This window comes from Pan paniscus, chromosome 2 (genome assembly GCF_029289425.2).
Source record: "Pan paniscus chromosome 2, NHGRI_mPanPan1-v2.0_pri, whole genome shotgun sequence".
Classification (NCBI taxonomy): Eukaryota; Metazoa; Chordata; class Mammalia; order Primates; family Hominidae; genus Pan; species Pan paniscus.
The window spans coordinates 114,650,456-114,667,947 of record NC_085926.1 but is presented as its reverse complement, the minus strand read 5'-3'; positions in this window follow the sequence as shown (position 1 = coordinate 114,667,947).

The following is a 17,492-nucleotide window of genomic DNA, read 5'->3' as shown; positions in this document are numbered from 1 at the left end:
CAGTTCTGAGAGTGAGCCTGGCTCCATGGCTCCATGAATGAGGGATGACCCCTCATTGCCCTAATGGAGGCTCTCCAAATCAACCCTGACCCTGTAGCAAGTACCCACCTAGGCTATGAGGCTGTCCAAGACATCCTTTAAAATCTAGGTGGAGGTACTCCTGCATCCACAGCCCTTGCACTTTGTACACCTGCAGAGTTAACACTGTGTGAATACAGCCATGGCTGACTGCTTGTGCCCCTTGGAGTGGCAGCTTGAGTTGCATCTAAGCCTTCTTGAGCCACAGCTCGGTTGACTGAGTAGTGCTGCCCTAGAATATAGGGAGCAGAAACATGAGGCAACCCTTGGCAGTGAGCCCCAAGTTCTTACAGGTGCCCTGGGACCCTCCCCTGAACCCATTCTGCCCTCAAGGCTCTAGCACCCTGGTAGCCCAAAGATCTTCAAAGTGCCTTCAGGATCATTCTCCCATTGTCTTGATGAACAGCACCTGGCTTTCTTCTAGCTAGACTAACCCTCTTATTAAACAATTGCTTGGCCACACCCTTGGTTTTCTCTCCTGAACTTGCTTTTTTTTTTATTCTTTACGTGATCAGGCTAAAAATTTTGCAAATTTTTACATTCTGCTTTTCTTTTAATTATAAATTGCATCTTTATATCATTTGATTCTTCTCACATTTTACTGCAGGTAGTTAAGCCACACAGCACACTGGATGCTTTGCTGCTTGGAGATTTCATCCAACAGATATCCTAGCTCCTCACTCCTAAGTTTTTCCTTCCACAAAGTACTAGTGAAATGGGATAGTTCCCTTGACCCCTTCGCGGAACTTGTGAAGGGGTTTGCTTGTTTACTCAGTCTACAGCTCTCAACCCCTCACGAGAGGGGAAGCACACAGGTGAGCAGGTGCACGGGCCAAGACTAGTGCGTCTGGGCTCCAGCAGGAGCAGAGCTCTGTGAGGCCCTGCGGCAGGGTCTACGGAGTACGTGCGGCCCCTGGAGCCCCCGAGGGCGTGTGTTACAGTGTGCTCTTTTAGCTTTGCCCTCTGTGGACAGCTGAAGTGTTCAGCAGCTCAGTGTGACAGCTCTCTGTATCCTGAGCTCTTGTTGGGCGTCCAGAAAGAATCAGGTCACACGAACGAATTGAAGATGGTACATATCGGGGATTTTGTTGCCGATTAAAGTGGCTCTCAGCAGGATGGAGAGCTGGAATGGGGATGGAGCAGGAAGGTGGTCTTCCCCTGGAGTTCGGCCCTCTCCGGCCAGACAGTTCTCCGAGGTCTCACTGTCAGGCCGTCCCTCTGAAGTTAAGTGGCTTCTCTCCAACATCCGGGAGCATCTTCTCCTCTCCTCTGCTGTTCCACTCTGCCACTCAGCTACTCTGTCGCGCCTCTGCCAGTGGAGCCTGGGATTTTTATGGGTACAGTATAGGGGGTGGGGGTGGGTCAAAAAGCAACATTCAAGCAGGAAAACAGGAATGTATGTTCTCACTCTGGGCCGTGGTCCCAGGCTTGAAGATGTGGCTGTAGCCGGGGACTGCCCTCTTCTACCGAGTATTTCCCCGCCTCCTGTCCGTATCACTCGGACATAGATATAATTCAGTCAAGTTATTTTTCCTTTTATAACAAGGGTGGCCTTTCCCCCAATTTCTAATACCTTGCTCTTCATTTGCATCTGAGACCTCATCAGAATAGTCTTTACTGTCGTGACCACCTAACTAATCCCTAAGAAAACCGAGGCATTCCCTACAGCTCTTCTCTTCTTTTGAGCCCTCACTTGAATCATCCTTAGTGTTCTGTTCATGGCAATACAGGCTTTTTTCAGTATTCACTTCAAAACCATTTCCACCTCTATCCATTACCTGGTTCCAAGCTGTTTCCACACGTACAGGTATTTGTTATAACAACATCCTACTTCCCTAGTATCAATTTCTGTCTGAGTTCATTTTTGCTGCTATAACAGAATACCACAGACTGGGTAATTTTTTTAAAAAACAGTAATTTATTTTCTCATAGTTCCAGAGTCTAGGTGCTATCAGGTTTGGTTACCTGGTGAGGGCTCCTTTCTGCTTCCAAATGGCGCCTTCAACACTGCATCCCCCAGAGGAAAGGAATGCTATGTCTGCAGGTAGCAGACTGTGGAAGAGAAAAAAGGAATTAACTCCCTTCATCAAACCCTTTTATAGGGCACTTAATCCCATCCAGGAGGGATGACCCCTCATGAATTAAGTACCCCTTAAAGCCCCCACCTGTTAATACTATCACATTGGCCATTAAGTTCAACACATGGCCGGGCGGGTGGCTCAGGCCTGTAATCCCAGCACTTTGGGAGGCCGAGGCAGGCGGATCACGACGTCAGGAGTTCGAGACCAGCCTGACCAACATAGTGAAACTCTGTCTCTACTAAAAATACTACAAAATTATCTGGGCGTGGTGGCACGCGCTTGTAATCTCAGCTATTCGGGAGGCTGAGGCAGGAGAATCGCTTGAACCCGGGAAGCGGAGGTTGCAGTGAGCCAAGATTGTGCCACTACACTCCAGCCCGGGTGACAGTGCGAGACTCCATCTCAAAAAACAAAAGAAAAAAAGTTCAACACATATATTCATATATTTTGGAGGGAACAAAAATATTCAAACCATAGCAGTTCCCAAATATGCTTTTATGGAACATTATTTCTAAGTTTTGGATTGAAATTATGGCTGTTTGCTTCACAGAAATTTGTTTTCCTTCTTCACTTCTTGTTTTATAGTTTTTCATTGGCTCTGTGGGGAGCAGCTAACATTCTCCATCCTACCATCTTTGACCATGTTTCTATGGTATGTTACTTTTACAAGTAATTTGTATTAATACTGCTTTTACCAATAAACAAAACATAATTCAGTGACTTTAAAAGGTATTTTGTTACATTATTATTTAATGAAGTGATTTCCTCTCTGTCTGTCTCTCTGTATGATTGTACCTTTTTATGAATCAAGGTGAAAACATAGTACAATGTACAGACAGCCCCAGACTTATCATCATGACTTATTATTTTTCAACTTTATGATCATACCAAAGCAGTATACATTCAAATACTCATACAAACATTCTATTTTTCACCTTCAGTACAATATTTAATACTTTACATAATATGTTCGACACTTTATTATAAAATAGGCCTTGTGTTACATTATGCTCAACTATAGGCTCATTGAAATGTTCTGAGCACTTTTAAGGTAGGCCAGGTTAAGCTATGATGTTCAGTGTGTTGGCTGTATTAAATACACAACCCTCTGTGTCTGGAGGGTAATGATGCAGAGATCTACCTCCCTTGTGGCTGCTCAGGACCACACTTCTATCTGTCAGTTCCCAAATAAAATCACCATATGAGGACAAGCTGGACCTGTCTGCCTCCTTCTTTGGTTTCTTGGTTCCTTCTGCAGATGAGGGCCACTTCATCTATGGAACTCTGTCACAAAACCCTTAACAAGTGGCAAAGCCAGTCTTGTCTCTAAACTTCATTGTTTTGAGTGCTATACACATATCCAGTTGCTAGAAGAAGAAAAGTAATTAAGGCAAAAAAGAGAGCAAATACATGGCATTTTTGAAGATATAAAATGCATTTGTTATTGCTTGAATATATTGTGAGTGAGAGAGAAGCTAGAGATGGGGCTGGAGAAGTGATCAGGGCAGGTGTGTGTGTGTGTGTGTGTGTGTGTGTGTGTGGCCGAAGAGATTGGACTACATTAGAAATAAAGTGAAAAACTGTTGAAGACTTATAAGGACAAATGCCATGCAAAATTGTGTGATTTTGAAGTACTGTTCTGACTGCAAAGTAGAAAATGGATTTGAGGAGAGCAACACCAGTGAAAGGGGACCAGTTGGGAAGGTACTGTAGCACTCTAGGAGAAAATGAAGTTGCCTTGCTGACAGTGGTGACAGTAACAATGAAGGGAAGTAGAAAGATTTGAGAGATTTATGAGCTAGATTCCATGACATTCAGTTACCAATTGGATTTCAGGGGTGATGAAGTAAGTGGAATCAAAGATTACTAAATATCAGACTTGAACAATTATTGGGATGTTGATAAATAGGAATAAATTTATTGAGGGAGAGAATTTTAGCTTTAAACATTTTCATTTGCAGAATTGCCTGTGTGTATGCGTTTAATCAGGCAGTTGGATATGTATGCCTGGAGCTCAGGAAACATCTGAGGGGTGTGTGTGTGTGTGTGTGTTAGTCACCTGATGTATTTGGTAGTTGGTGCCATGGGCCTAGAAAGCACTGTCCTGTGAAGTTTCTAAGAGTGAGAAAAACAGAAGAACCAAGACAAGGCTTTGAGAAACACTGATATTTAAAGGATAAGTACAGGAGGCAGAGATTAAGTACATGAGTACTTAATTAAGTACAGAGTACATGAGATTAAGGAAGGGCGACCAGAAGGGTTATGCTGTAGAGGCATGAAGAAGGGAAGTTCATGGTAAGACATGAAGCCAGATAAGAATGCAGAGTGCAGTTGGATTTGGTAGAGACGCAAGAATGCTGAAAAATTTTCTTTTTCTTTTATTTTTTCCTTTGAGCCGAAGGTCATCTGACTCGTGGGGTAAAAGTTTCCAATGTGAATAATAATACTTTTTATTTAATTTAAAATGCAACACAGAGTTAATATTTATTTAAAAGCAGAGTTTGAAGTAGGCACCTAGAAGTTTAATGAGATTGGATAGTAGTGTGGTAACATCTGTGAACTCTGTCACTTATGAATAGCCAGTATAATGGGCACATATAACCATGGATCACCTTCTCTTTTCACACTTCTTCATGTTTTCCTTAGTCATTTGTTTTTATCTTCAGTTCTGCCAATAGGTGCTGGCTCCATCCAAGAAAGTACACCCCAAGGTCCTGAGGAATGAGATCATTCAGGAAGAGGGTGGCAAGTCTTTACTGTGCTTCTTTGGTAGACGTTTCTGAAAGGTCTAATCTTCAGAGCCATGCATCTATAGGACAAATGTATCTTTTTCTTGCTAACGTTGGCCAAATCACATAGCACTACTTTGATGAGTTATTATGCCAAAAAAGTGCCTGACTCGACTCTGTCTTACAGACACACCTTCCTCACCAGCAGTGAAGAGGGAGGACAAGAGGAAATAGAGAGAAAATAAAATTCTGTCTTGTCCCTTTGAACACATATGGAGATCCTGTAGAGGAAATTGACATTGTGGCTGTATGTGCCCATTATACTGGTTATTCACAAGTGACAGAGTTCACAGATGTTATCACACTACTGTCCAGTCTCATTAAATTTCTAGGTACCTACTTCAAACTTTGCTTTCAAATAAATATTAACTCTGTGTTGCATTTTAAATTAAATAAAAATTATTATTTTTCACATTGGAAACTTTTACCCCAAGAGTCAGATTGTCTAACGTCTAGTTTAACTTTATAAGCATTCAACTTTAACAAACATTTTACACAATGATTTTAACTGAAACAACGAAACTGGGGACATTGTTCTATATTTCTAAATCTCTGCCCCATCCCTTTTTTATTTTTGCTTCCTCTAACCTTATGTTCCTTAATCATTCTGATAGTTTGTGTACATGCAGAAGGAGGTGGGGGTGGCTGGTATTGCCACCTTTTCTTTCTCTGGATCCTGATTACTTCTTGTTTTATTTTTCCACTTCATTTCCATGTTTTTCCTCCTCCTACTCAGTGTCAAAAAAAAGAGTGCTTTTTAATATGTTTAAAAAAACACTTTGAAATGATACCATCTCTGTCACTTCACTCTCACTTTTTAAATTATAAACTAAAATAAAAATTGGCATATTGATGAAAGCTTCCAAGGCTGCTGCCTGCTGCTTCCTGGTGATTAGGTGTGAGAAGGTGGCCTTTCTCAGTTCAGATAAAAAAATATGCAAATGATGATATTTAAATCAAAATGACAGTATAGTAGAGGATGGAGGGGCACATTTATTCCCTTTCTTCCCAACCCTTTCTCTTTTTTATATCTAAGGAGGAGTTTCTAACTTTATGGATGAGTTGAAGATTAAGGAAAAGTTCATACCTGCACACCAAGTACCAACTTAGAAAGAAAACATTCCTGACCTTGCTTCAAATATTCTAAATTGTCCCTCTTTTATTCAGATAACGCATTTGGTTTTTGTGACTTTTCTGCATTCAAAATTATCTTACATGTTTTGAGTACTTGATGTGGGCCAACCTTTATGCTGGGCTTTTAAATATGTTTTCATTTAATCCATATACTCATCCTCCAAAGTAAACATTTTTATCCTCATTTTCACACGTATAAAAATCTAAGTGTGGTCCAGGCACGGTGGCTCATGCTTGTAATCCCAGCACTTTGGGAGGCCGAGGGGGGTGGATCACGAGATCAGGAGTTCAAGACCAGCCTGGCAAACATGGTGAAACCCCATCTCTAGGAAAAATACAAAAATTATCCAGGCGTGGTGGTACATGCCTGTAAATGCAGCTACTTAGGAGGCTGAGGCAGGAGAATCGCTTGAACCCAGGAGGCAGAGGTTGCAGTGAGCTGAGATTGTGCCATTGCACTCCAGCCTGGGTGACAGAGCGAGACTCCGTCTAAAAAATACAAAAAATAAAAACCCAAAAACCTAAATGTGATGTTGGGACGTATCTAACACTAATGGATCCAAGATCACTGACCAGAAAGCGAGGGATGCAGGCCTGGGATTGTTTCATTCTAAATTACATGTAATTGTCACGAACAAGAAAAGGGGTAGATATGCTCAGGGTGGACACTGAAGTGTGTCCAACATCTCTGTTCATGAGTAGAATAGAAGACTAAAAACATTTTCAGGTCTATTTTTAATGACTCTGAATCATCAACATGAATGCAATCCAGAAAAAGATACACAAATATTGTGCAGTGACTGGAAGGAGCATGCAGATAATTTTTTCTTATTATTAAACTTAAAGTTCTAGGGTATATGTGCACAACGTTCAGGTTTGTTACCTAGGTATACATGTGCCATGTTGGTTTGCCCCACCCATCAACCTGTCATTTACATTAGGTATTTCTTCTAATGCTATCTCTCCCCCAGCCCCCACCCCCCAATAGGCCGCAGTGTGTGATGTTTCCCTCCCTACGTCCATGTGTTCTCATTGTTCATCTCCCACTTATGAGTGAGAACATGTGGTGTTTGGTTTTCTGTCTTTGTGATATTTTGCTGAGAATGATAGTTTCCAGCTTTATCCATGTCTCTGCAAAGGACATGAACTCATCCTTTTTTATGGCTGCATAGTATTCCATGGTGTTTATGTGCCACATTTTCTTTATCCAGTCTATCATTGATGGACATTTGGGTTGGTTCCAACTCTTTGCTATTGTGAATAGTGCCGCAATAAACATACGTATGCATGTGTCTTTATAGTAGCAAGATTTCTAATCCTTTGGGTATATACCCAGTAATGGGATTGCTGGGTCAAGTGGTATTTCTAGTTCTAGATCCTTAAGGAATTGTCACACTGTCTTCCACAATGGTTGAACTAATTTACACTCCCATCAATGATGTAAAAGCATTCCTATTTCTCCACATCCTCTCCAGCATCACATGCAGATAATTTTTAACTAGCATGCATAGCCACACTGTGGCCACTCTATAGAATTTGAGTCTGAACTCTAAATTTTCCATCATGTATTCTCACATATTTAGAGTCACAGTCAATTTAATGTGTTACCCAATAAACTGATGTAATCATAAGTTTTAATATGTATAAAGACCAGGAATTGGGGTTTTCTGGTGTAAATAAGAATCTAGTAACTGTGACTTCACAAATGCTGTGAATGTTTTGAAACTTAATGGGTAAGGGAGTACAGTGTGAATATAGTTTACTGTAGACCTTGGCTGGATATGATGTGTGAATTTCTCTGCTTCTATCTAAAAGGGTGTTGTTTTTTTTTTTTTTTTTTTTTTGCACAAAAAGAGGCGAAGGAAGATCTGGAAAACTGGAATGGATAAAATTTTCCAAACAATAGCTATCTTTGTTGAGTGAAGACTGACTACTTGAATTTTAAATTTCTATTATTAGGATGTAATTAATCTTACAGTGACACTAACTGGGTTTCCAAAAACAGTTTAACCCCCAGGATACAAGCAATATCCTAGTAAAGCACTAGGGTCATATGCAACCTCCCAGCTGAATCCAGAATTACAGATGCATGTAAGAAAACTTATTTTCTTACTAGGAAAGCTAATACTAACTAACCTAGGATTAATTTTTTCAAGCTACTGATATAATTTAAAGAGTGAATATTTGATTAAAATTTTACAGAAATATAGAGAGGAAAAAGAACACGGTAGAGTTTGCCCCTTTGGACAAATGGCTGAATAACTATAGTACAGATGCTTCTTATGATGTTTAAAGGGTCACATGTCCCATTCATGCCTCATGGCCTCATTATACACCTGCTTCTGATGAAACTGTCTTTTTATGATTTCTGTCTCATAAATGTTCAATCCTTCAAATGGAGAGAGGTAGCAGTCTATCTCTGTAGTTTAAAAGAGAACATTTGAGTAGAATTGGGCATCTGTGTCTTTCATTTTAGCCATGTAGAAAAGACAAAACAAGAAGAAGTCAGGAGATATGGATAGCTGGCACTTTGCCTATTGTGAAGATTATGGGAACCCCAGCAGCTTCCTCTAGAGACAACACATCTCTTTATTCTTTTATCAAAGAGAATTCATCATGTTGAAAGTCTAAACTCCTTTAGCAAAAGAGAGACCTGATGGTGCTTTTGTGTCTCTCATCCTTCACTACTGTTTGATCTCTGAGCCTTTTGAGAAGTAGGTAGCATGAGACCAGAAACCTAATAGCATGTCTACTCCTGCCTCGTCCTCCCTCTTCCCCTTCCCCCACCCAAACTCTATGGGAAGAATAAGAATGAGGTCTTGTAAATTTGGAATATGATTCAGCAGGTTTTATATAAGCGAGAAAATAGAAGTAGTTATCAGATAACAAGTGCAGTTTCATGTTACACGTCTTAGCTTCTCTGTGAGATACAAAAGAGATGCCACCCTGGACAAACTCTGATCCAGAATCTTCTCAACATACTTCTAATGATTGTACTCATGATGGGTAATCATTTTTAAAGATTCTAAGGGCAACAGAGTTACAAATTTTTGACACTCTTTTCTTAAAATTTACTCCAGGTCAGAAAAAATAACCAGATTCAAAAGTAGATATACCTTTAACCCCAACTTGTTAGAATTTGCCAGTCTTGTATTGGTCATCCCTCCCTTCAAGCATATGTGCTAAGAGTTAAATGAAAGAATGCCCCCCTCTTTGGCATTAATTATCTCTCACCTTGGAAAAGCAAATAATATTTATTCTGACAAGTGGTGTACTGCAATTTAATTCTGACCCTAAACATGGGGAGTTAGTGTCAGATTCCAGAGGTTTAACGCCATGGTCCCCAACATGACTGCCTTTACTTTAGAAACCAGATGCCCACTGGGAGTCCACAGGCCACTTGCAGTTATGACTGAATGGCTATATATCTGGAGGTCGCCTGGGCCCCTCAGTTTTGATAATTCACTATCACAACACACACAACTCAGTAAAGTACTATGCTTATAATTAGAATAAAGTACTATGAGTAAAGTACTATGTTTATAATTTTATTATTAAGGATAAAATTCAGGACCAGTCAAATGAAGAGACACATTAGGCAATGTTTGGGAGCGTCTAAAATGCAAAGCCTCTGTGTCCTCTCCTTGTGGAATTAGGATACATCACCTTTCTGGAACAACAGTGTGTTCACCAAACAGGAAGCTTCACTGAGCCTCAGTGCTGAGTCTATATTGGGGCTTTATTACATAGACATAATTAATTAAACTCAATCTCTAGCCTCCTTCCTCTGCCTGGAGGTCAGGCTGGTCCAAAGTCCCAACTCTGTCATCATATGGTTTATCTTTCTGATAACCAGGCCCATCCTGAAGCTATGTTAGGGCCTGCCATGAGTCTCAGTGTAAACTCAGGTGTGAGCCAAAGGGCTTGTGAATAACCAAGGTACTTCTATCATTCAGGAAATTCCAAGAGTTTTTGAAGCTCTGTGCCAGGAACCCAGAACAAAGACCAGACAAATTTTTAAGTAGACAATAATGTGAAATCTAGATGAATCTTGAACATTGTGCAGCTATAAGAGTGCTATTGTTTCAAACCAGAAAACAAAGGCTCAGATTTTCTACTTAGCTCACCCTCGGTCAAAAACATTTGTGGCAGAAATAGAAACAATACTAGAACACAGGCTCTATGGCTGCCTGCTGTGTCCTCTGATCCTTGTGTCTCTTTGTACATTAGCTTGCAGCAAAATGCCCTCCTTAAGCTGTCTCTATAATATGCATTTTAAGACAGCTAATTTGAAATTAAGCACAAAACAGTTCAACATGGGGTAGGATCTTCCTGCTTCCTCTCTCCTTTTCTATGCAGCAGCCTGAAGCTCCTTACCTCATGAAAATGAAGAGATGACTTCTTAAGGGTAAACATTTTGAAGCATACATAATGCCTGTTTGAGGAGGACAGGGCACCACAACATTTTTTTGAGAAGAGTTACATTTTTGAATGACCCTTGACAGTTTTTGCCACTTCCTGTAATCTGCTGTACTTAATCCAAACCAGTAACTTCTATATACAACCCTACATGATGGTTTGATTTTCAAGAGGATATATAGAAAATGGCTTGTCTTTGATGATAGACTATTCAAAGCTATTTCATCTTTCCCTTCATCCTTCAAGGGAGAAAGACCAACACTTTCCATTTTCTGAGAATTCATCAATTCTACAGTCCCAGTGCCTAGATGAAAATCATACTTAGCTTGCCCTTTGTAGACTTATCTCTCTTGTCCCAAATAAGAAAAAAATCATTGCTCTCTCTGCTGATTCAACTGCAGGAGACACTTATAAACCAGTTTTGCTGTTTGCTTTCGCAAACACATGTGGCCGTATTTACACATTATCAGGATTATGAAGTTCCTAGTGATAATTTATGCTTGCAGATAATTGTGGCTTAGATTCAAGGCCTATTTTGGCTTGATTTCAATTGTTTAAAATCAAGCCTGCCCTCATACAGACACTAAGCCTTCTTGTTTCTCTTCATTACCCATTCTGTTTTTTCCTTCTACTTTCCATCATCCCAGATATTTAAAGTATAGTGACAGAGTTTAGCTTTTGCTATTATAAAGATATCAAAATCTTCCACTGCTATTTATCCTATATATGACTACTTACTTTTTAAAAATGAACATCACGAATCATGCCTTTTTTTCCTCAAAAACTTGTTATGATCTTTGATTGCCCTCCATTAATTTAAAAATGAAGTACAAGTTTAGCTTGGCATTCAAGGTCTGTCATAACAAGATTTCTTTCTAGTATATTATTCCTTCCATATATGTTTGATCTACTTCCAATAGGGTCTAAAAAGTATTTTACGTATTCCTGTCAATGTTTTACAAATTGCTTTTGTTATTTCCATTTTTTAAAATAACATTTCCTCAAACGACGAAATTTTGTCATCTTTAAGATTTAACTCAAATGCCATCTCTGCCAGAAAATCATTCATTCTGTCCCTCTGACCTTCCTTTCTTCTCTCCATGGACAACAGACTTTTATTGATAAACCGCCGTAAGTCAGGTACAGCATTAGTTGCTGGAAATTCAATGGCGATTAATCTGGAAATAGGAGGCTCCTTCCTTCAGAAATTTTAAAGCCCAGGGAGAGGAGACAGACCAATACAACAAAGCATAAAGAATGCCATAATGGAGGAAGTATAAGGTTCTATGGGGACACATAAAAAGGGAACTTGGACCAGTCTTGAGCAATGAAAGAATGATTCTGAGAAAAAGTGATATCTTTGCCAAAGCTAGAATAAGAATTTACTACATGCCAGGATAAGGAATAAGGAAGAGGGAGGAAGGCTCCATGCAGATGGAAAACATGTGTTAAGGCCCAAAGGGGAGAAAAGCCACAGCATATTTGAGGAATACACATAATTTCCAAATAATCCGAGCATAAAATGAATGAAAGAAGTGATGAAGGCTGACACTGGGAGGAAAGTAGGAGATTATTTCAGTTGCTTTTGAGCAATGGTGGGAAAGTTTATCCAAAAGAAATTTGGATTTACAGGTCAAGAAAAAAGGGAGATTTAGTTAAAAAAATTTGTAGTTGAGAATCTTCCATATATTGTTGGTCACTAACTTAATAACAGAGTGTGGCTATCACTCAAGATGAGTATGCAAAAATGAGACCCTAAAACAATTCTGAGGAATGCATTGGTAATTAAGGAATGGTGAGGTAGTCTAAAGAATGGCCAGAGAACTGGGAGAAAAACCAGTGCCTTGAAGTGGGGACCCACACGCTGAAGCTAAGTCTCGAGAGTGGTTGTTCAGAGGCAAGCTTGGGCCATGGGAGAGGAGCTGCAAGGGACCCTTCCCGCGGCCCCTCAGTGGACTGAAATACAAGTTGCCGTGGAAAGTGCAAGTCCCACTGGGCGTATCTGCCCCAACCTATCAGCCAGACACAAGGCTGGTCTGGCAAGACACAAGGTAAGGCTAGTCAAGAATTAAATGTTCCTAAGAAGTTATGTAAGATGAGAAATAAATATGCCCAATGGATTTAGCCAAAACAAAATCACTGGGAGCTCTAAAAATAAAAGCACCTTCAATGGACTAGTGACGCCAGACAGCCTTGGGTTGAGATAAGACTGAGAAATAAATGGTAGCACTGCAAGTGAGAACTGTTATAAGAAGACTGGCTGTGAAGGGATGGAAAAAAAGACATTGGTAGCCAAAGGTAAATATGGGTTGAGAAAAGGATGTTTTACGTTATGAGAGAAATAATATGTTTGGACAGTCCAGAGGAAGGTACAGGAGAAAGATTAGGAATACATGAGAGGGATAAACGCTTATTTAGTATGTCTATGGAAAGAAAGCAAAGCACAACAAACTATTACTCTTAGGCAAGAGGTTAATTACTTATTTGTAGCCAACAGGAGATTCCGAAAGTTAGGTGTGGATTTCTCATAATGCACAGGTTTGCTGGGCAGAGAGTTGGGAAAATCCCTGCCTGATGACTTACACTCTTTCCCAATTTCCATGATATTTGACTTGTGGCTTCTTTCGGCACTTACTATATTATCTCATGGGTTTCTGGTTAATTCGTTTTGTCTCAAGCAGAATATAGATCAGTGCTGTCCAACAAAATTTTAATGTAATTCACACATGTGAGCCCTATATGTAATTTTAAATTTTCTAGAGTCACATTAAGAAAAACTTAAAAAGAGAAAATTAATTTAAATAACGTATTTTATTTAACCAACATATCCAAGATATTATAATTTTAACACATTCTTATTCATGTGCCCCCTAACAATGTTTTGGTCAATGACAGACCGCATATATAACAGTGGTCCCATAAGATTACAATGGAGTTGAAAATGTCTGTGGCCTGGTGATGCTGAAGCCATCATGATGTGGCAGCACAGCACACTACTCACATGTCTGTGGTGATGCTGGTATAAACAAACCTACTGTCTGCCTGTCTCAAAAAAGTATAGCACATACAATTCTGTTTAGTACATAATGCTAGATAATGATAATAAACGACTATGATAGTGGTTTATTTACTATACTACACTGTAAAATTTTATTTTAGAGTGCACTCCTTCTACTTATATAAATGTTAACTGTAAAACAGCCTCAGGCAGGTCCTTCAGGAGGTATTCCAGAAGAAGCCATTTTATCATAGGAGATGACAGCTCCGTGTGGGTTATGGCCGCTGAAAATTTCCAGCACGACAAGATGTGGAGGTGGAAGACAGTGATATTGATGATCCTGACCCTGTGTAGGCCTAGGTTAATGTGTGTTTTGTGTCTTCATTTTTAACAAAAAAGCTTAAAAAGAAAAATTAAATAGAAAACGTTTATAGAATAAGGATATAAAGAAAATATTTTTGTACAGCTATACAATATATTTGTGTTTTTAGCTAAGTGCTATTACAAAAGAGTTAAAAAGATTTTTAAAAATTAAACGTTTATAAAGTAGAAAAAGTTACAGTAATCTAAGGTTAATTAGAAAGAAAGACACATTTTTAAATGTAGTCTACATGTACAGTGTTTATAAAGTCTTCAGTAGTGAATAGTAGAGTCCTAGGCCTTCATATTCACTCACTACTCACTGACACCCAGCACAATTTCCAGTCCTGCAAGCTCCATTCATGGTAAGGACTCTATATAGGTATGCCATTTTTTTCTTTTATGTTGTATTTTTATGGTTTTTTTTTTCTATGTCTGGATACTTAAACACTTACCATTGTGTTACAATTGCCTACAGTATTCAGTACATTGATAGGCTGTACAAGTTTGTAGCCTAGGAGCAATAGGCTACACCATACAGCCTATATGTATAGAAGGCTCTACCCTATAGGTTTGTGTAAGTACACTCTATGATGTTCACACAATGACAAAATTGCTTCACAACACATTTCTCAGACTGTACTCGCATTGTTAAGCAATGCGTGACTGTATATTTAATTGATCCAATAAATGCAAATATCAATATCTACATAGTGTTTCTCAGCTTTGGTGCTAGAAAAGTCATTTTTTTTTTCTTCAAAGACCTTTGGGAAACTGAGCTCATTTTAACAAACAAAACCGATGCTATGTTAATTTGAGCAGCCTAGATGGGATTAGGAAGCATCCTGACCAAATCAGTCAGTTATTCTAGCTTAGGCTTTCCAACATCTGCCTTTCCAAAAGAGATTCTGATTCAATTAATATAAATTAATACAAAATGCATCTGATTTGTTATTAGAGGAATTTGTCTTCTCTGAAGTAAACTCCACCATCTTCCTGACAGGTGCATGATCTGAAAGACCTGGGAGCGGTTGCACGTTTCTCATGATTGGCTAACTACACCCAGGAACCAAATAAACATCAAAGAGTTTCTGTTCCAACAGTCCTTTCACAAATAGGCTACTTTTGCTTCAAGGTATATCCTTTGGTAGTGTCTACGTGCTACAAGAATGAGTGAGTCATGGGGTTACAGAATATTATAGTTGGAATGGACCTTGGAGATAATATTTTTAGCACTTCTACACCTTCCTCTCCCTAAATTCTTATTTTATAAGTGAGAAAGTGCTCAAAATATCACATTTTTTCCCCCTGATATTAAAAGCAGAATCGAGACCTGGCATAAGACATTCCCTAGAAAACATTTTATTTAAAAGTGTGGTCCAACCAGAATGAATGCATGTTATACCTTACAGAATAATTCTTGCACATGTGGCTTATATATTTGCAATTGAATTTTAAAAATTACTCTGCTGTAATCTCAGCACTTAGTGAGGTCGAGATATGAGGATCCCTTGAGCCCAGGAATTTGAGACAAGCCTGGCAATATAGTGAGACCCCTGTCTACACATTTTTTTTTTTTTAAAGTTAGTTGGGGGCCGGGCGCGGTGGCTCGCTCCTGTAATCCCAATACTTTGGGAGACCAAGGCGGGTGGATCACGAGGTCAGGAGACGAGACCATCCTGGCTAACACGGTGAAACCCTGTCTGTACTAAAAATACAAAAAATTAGCCGGGCGTGGTGGCGGGCGCCTATAGTCCCAGCTACTCGGGAGACTCAGGCAGGAGAATGGCATGAACACGGGAGGCGGAGCTTGCAGTGAGCCGAGATCGCGCCACTGCACTCCAGCCTGGACAGAGTGAGACTCCATCTAAAAAAAAAAAAAGTTAGTTGGGTGTGTTGGTTGCACACTTGTGGTCCCTGCTACTCAGGAGGCTGAGGAGGGAGGATTGCTTGAGCCAGGGAGGTCGAGGCTACAGTGAGCTGTGATTGCTCCATGGCACAAATTGTCTCTCCCTCTCTCTCTCACACACACACATAGAAAATCACTGCACATATTCTCTTTCTCTAAATAGTTAAGTTTTATGTATTCTTGAAGCATAAAATGTGTCCCTTTAAATGGATTCTCCCATTTCTTTTAAATTTCCTAAAATAAAAAAGATTCCCACTATGTATGGACTTCTTTGTCAGTTCCTGCCACTGTACTCCCAGCTGTGGCTACTGAAGAGCTCCCAGCAGATTGCTCAGCTTTGCCTAATGCCTGAATCATTAAGATTCAGGCCCGGTGGTATATTGGAAACTAATTCTCCACCAGCAGGAATAAGAAAATTAGTCTGTAGCCCTATGCCAGGTGTCTCTTCTCCCAAGGACTACATCAGCTTCAAGCTAAGCTTTCTTTCTCTAACCACCCTCCCCCTTCTTCCCTCTGCATTTCTATTCCATTCTTCTGAGCTGCCTGCCCTCCTGGGCCCCTTGTAATAAACCTCAACCACAAGGTAAGTTTTCTAGGGCTCTCCCCTCCTTCCTGCTCCCGCAGGTCTCTTCCTCCAGGGTCTAGTTCCTACTCTTTGCATCCTCGGCTACTGGCTGCGGCTCTGCTTTAATCCCCGTGGAACTCCCTGACAGCATGGCTCAGTTCCCTCACCTAATGTCAGATACTAAACCAATCCCTGTTTGACCTTTCTTGCTTTTCTTCCTTTAAAGCAGACCTTTTGGAAACCAGATCTAGCCTGGAGGATTCACTGTGTTACATTAGATCTAGCGATTTTAACTTTACACCCTCTTCCCTTTGAGTTATGACATCTACCCTAGGATTATTCTTTCTAGCCTTTATTTTATTGTTTCCAGATAGCTTCCTTCTTTCCACTATTACGCTGCAGGGCAAAACTCGGGCTAGAGTTATGCAAAGTATCAGATTCTAGCAGTTTTTCAGAAGCAGAATAAGAAACACTTGTTTGTATTATAATATAGTATCTCATTTCAGTTATCCCTAGGAGTCTTTCTGCAAGGTTATTATACTTTTATTATCTTTGATGGCTGCCTTACCAAGAAAAATTAAACATCTGTCTAATTTTAAACATCTAGTTTAAAAGGCACTATCCAAACTTTGGCTATGGTATAGAGGCCCATAAAGACGAGAAAAGAGATTCTAATATTGTGAGTTCTGTTTACGCAGAAAATCACGGATAAGCTAGTTGTGTAAGAATAGAAACCCATGCCGTATAGTGCCATATAGCATTATTGACTGTTTTTTTTTTTTTGCCTTCATATATTTTTGCTTTTTGATGCTAAGAAGAAACCTACTGTATAAAGACAGAGCTATTTAGGTACAGAAATCTTTACTATCAGGAATGTGTACACTAGAACACACCCTGGCCCCATATATTAGCCTGCAGAGACTTCATCTATATTAGGCTGCAGCAAAAAAAAAAAATGTGTTTATATAGCCATCTTGAAAATTGTCAGACAATATATCACTCGAAGGCTGTCATATAAAGTAAAACATTAAGAAGAATATTTATGGGGTTTTTGTGCTGTCCTAGCTTTACAATTCCAATACATCATTCCTCAGCATGTACCCCTCTTTCCTTTCTGCCTTTGTAAAAGTTGTGCAGCTTAATAGATGGTTAGAACTTG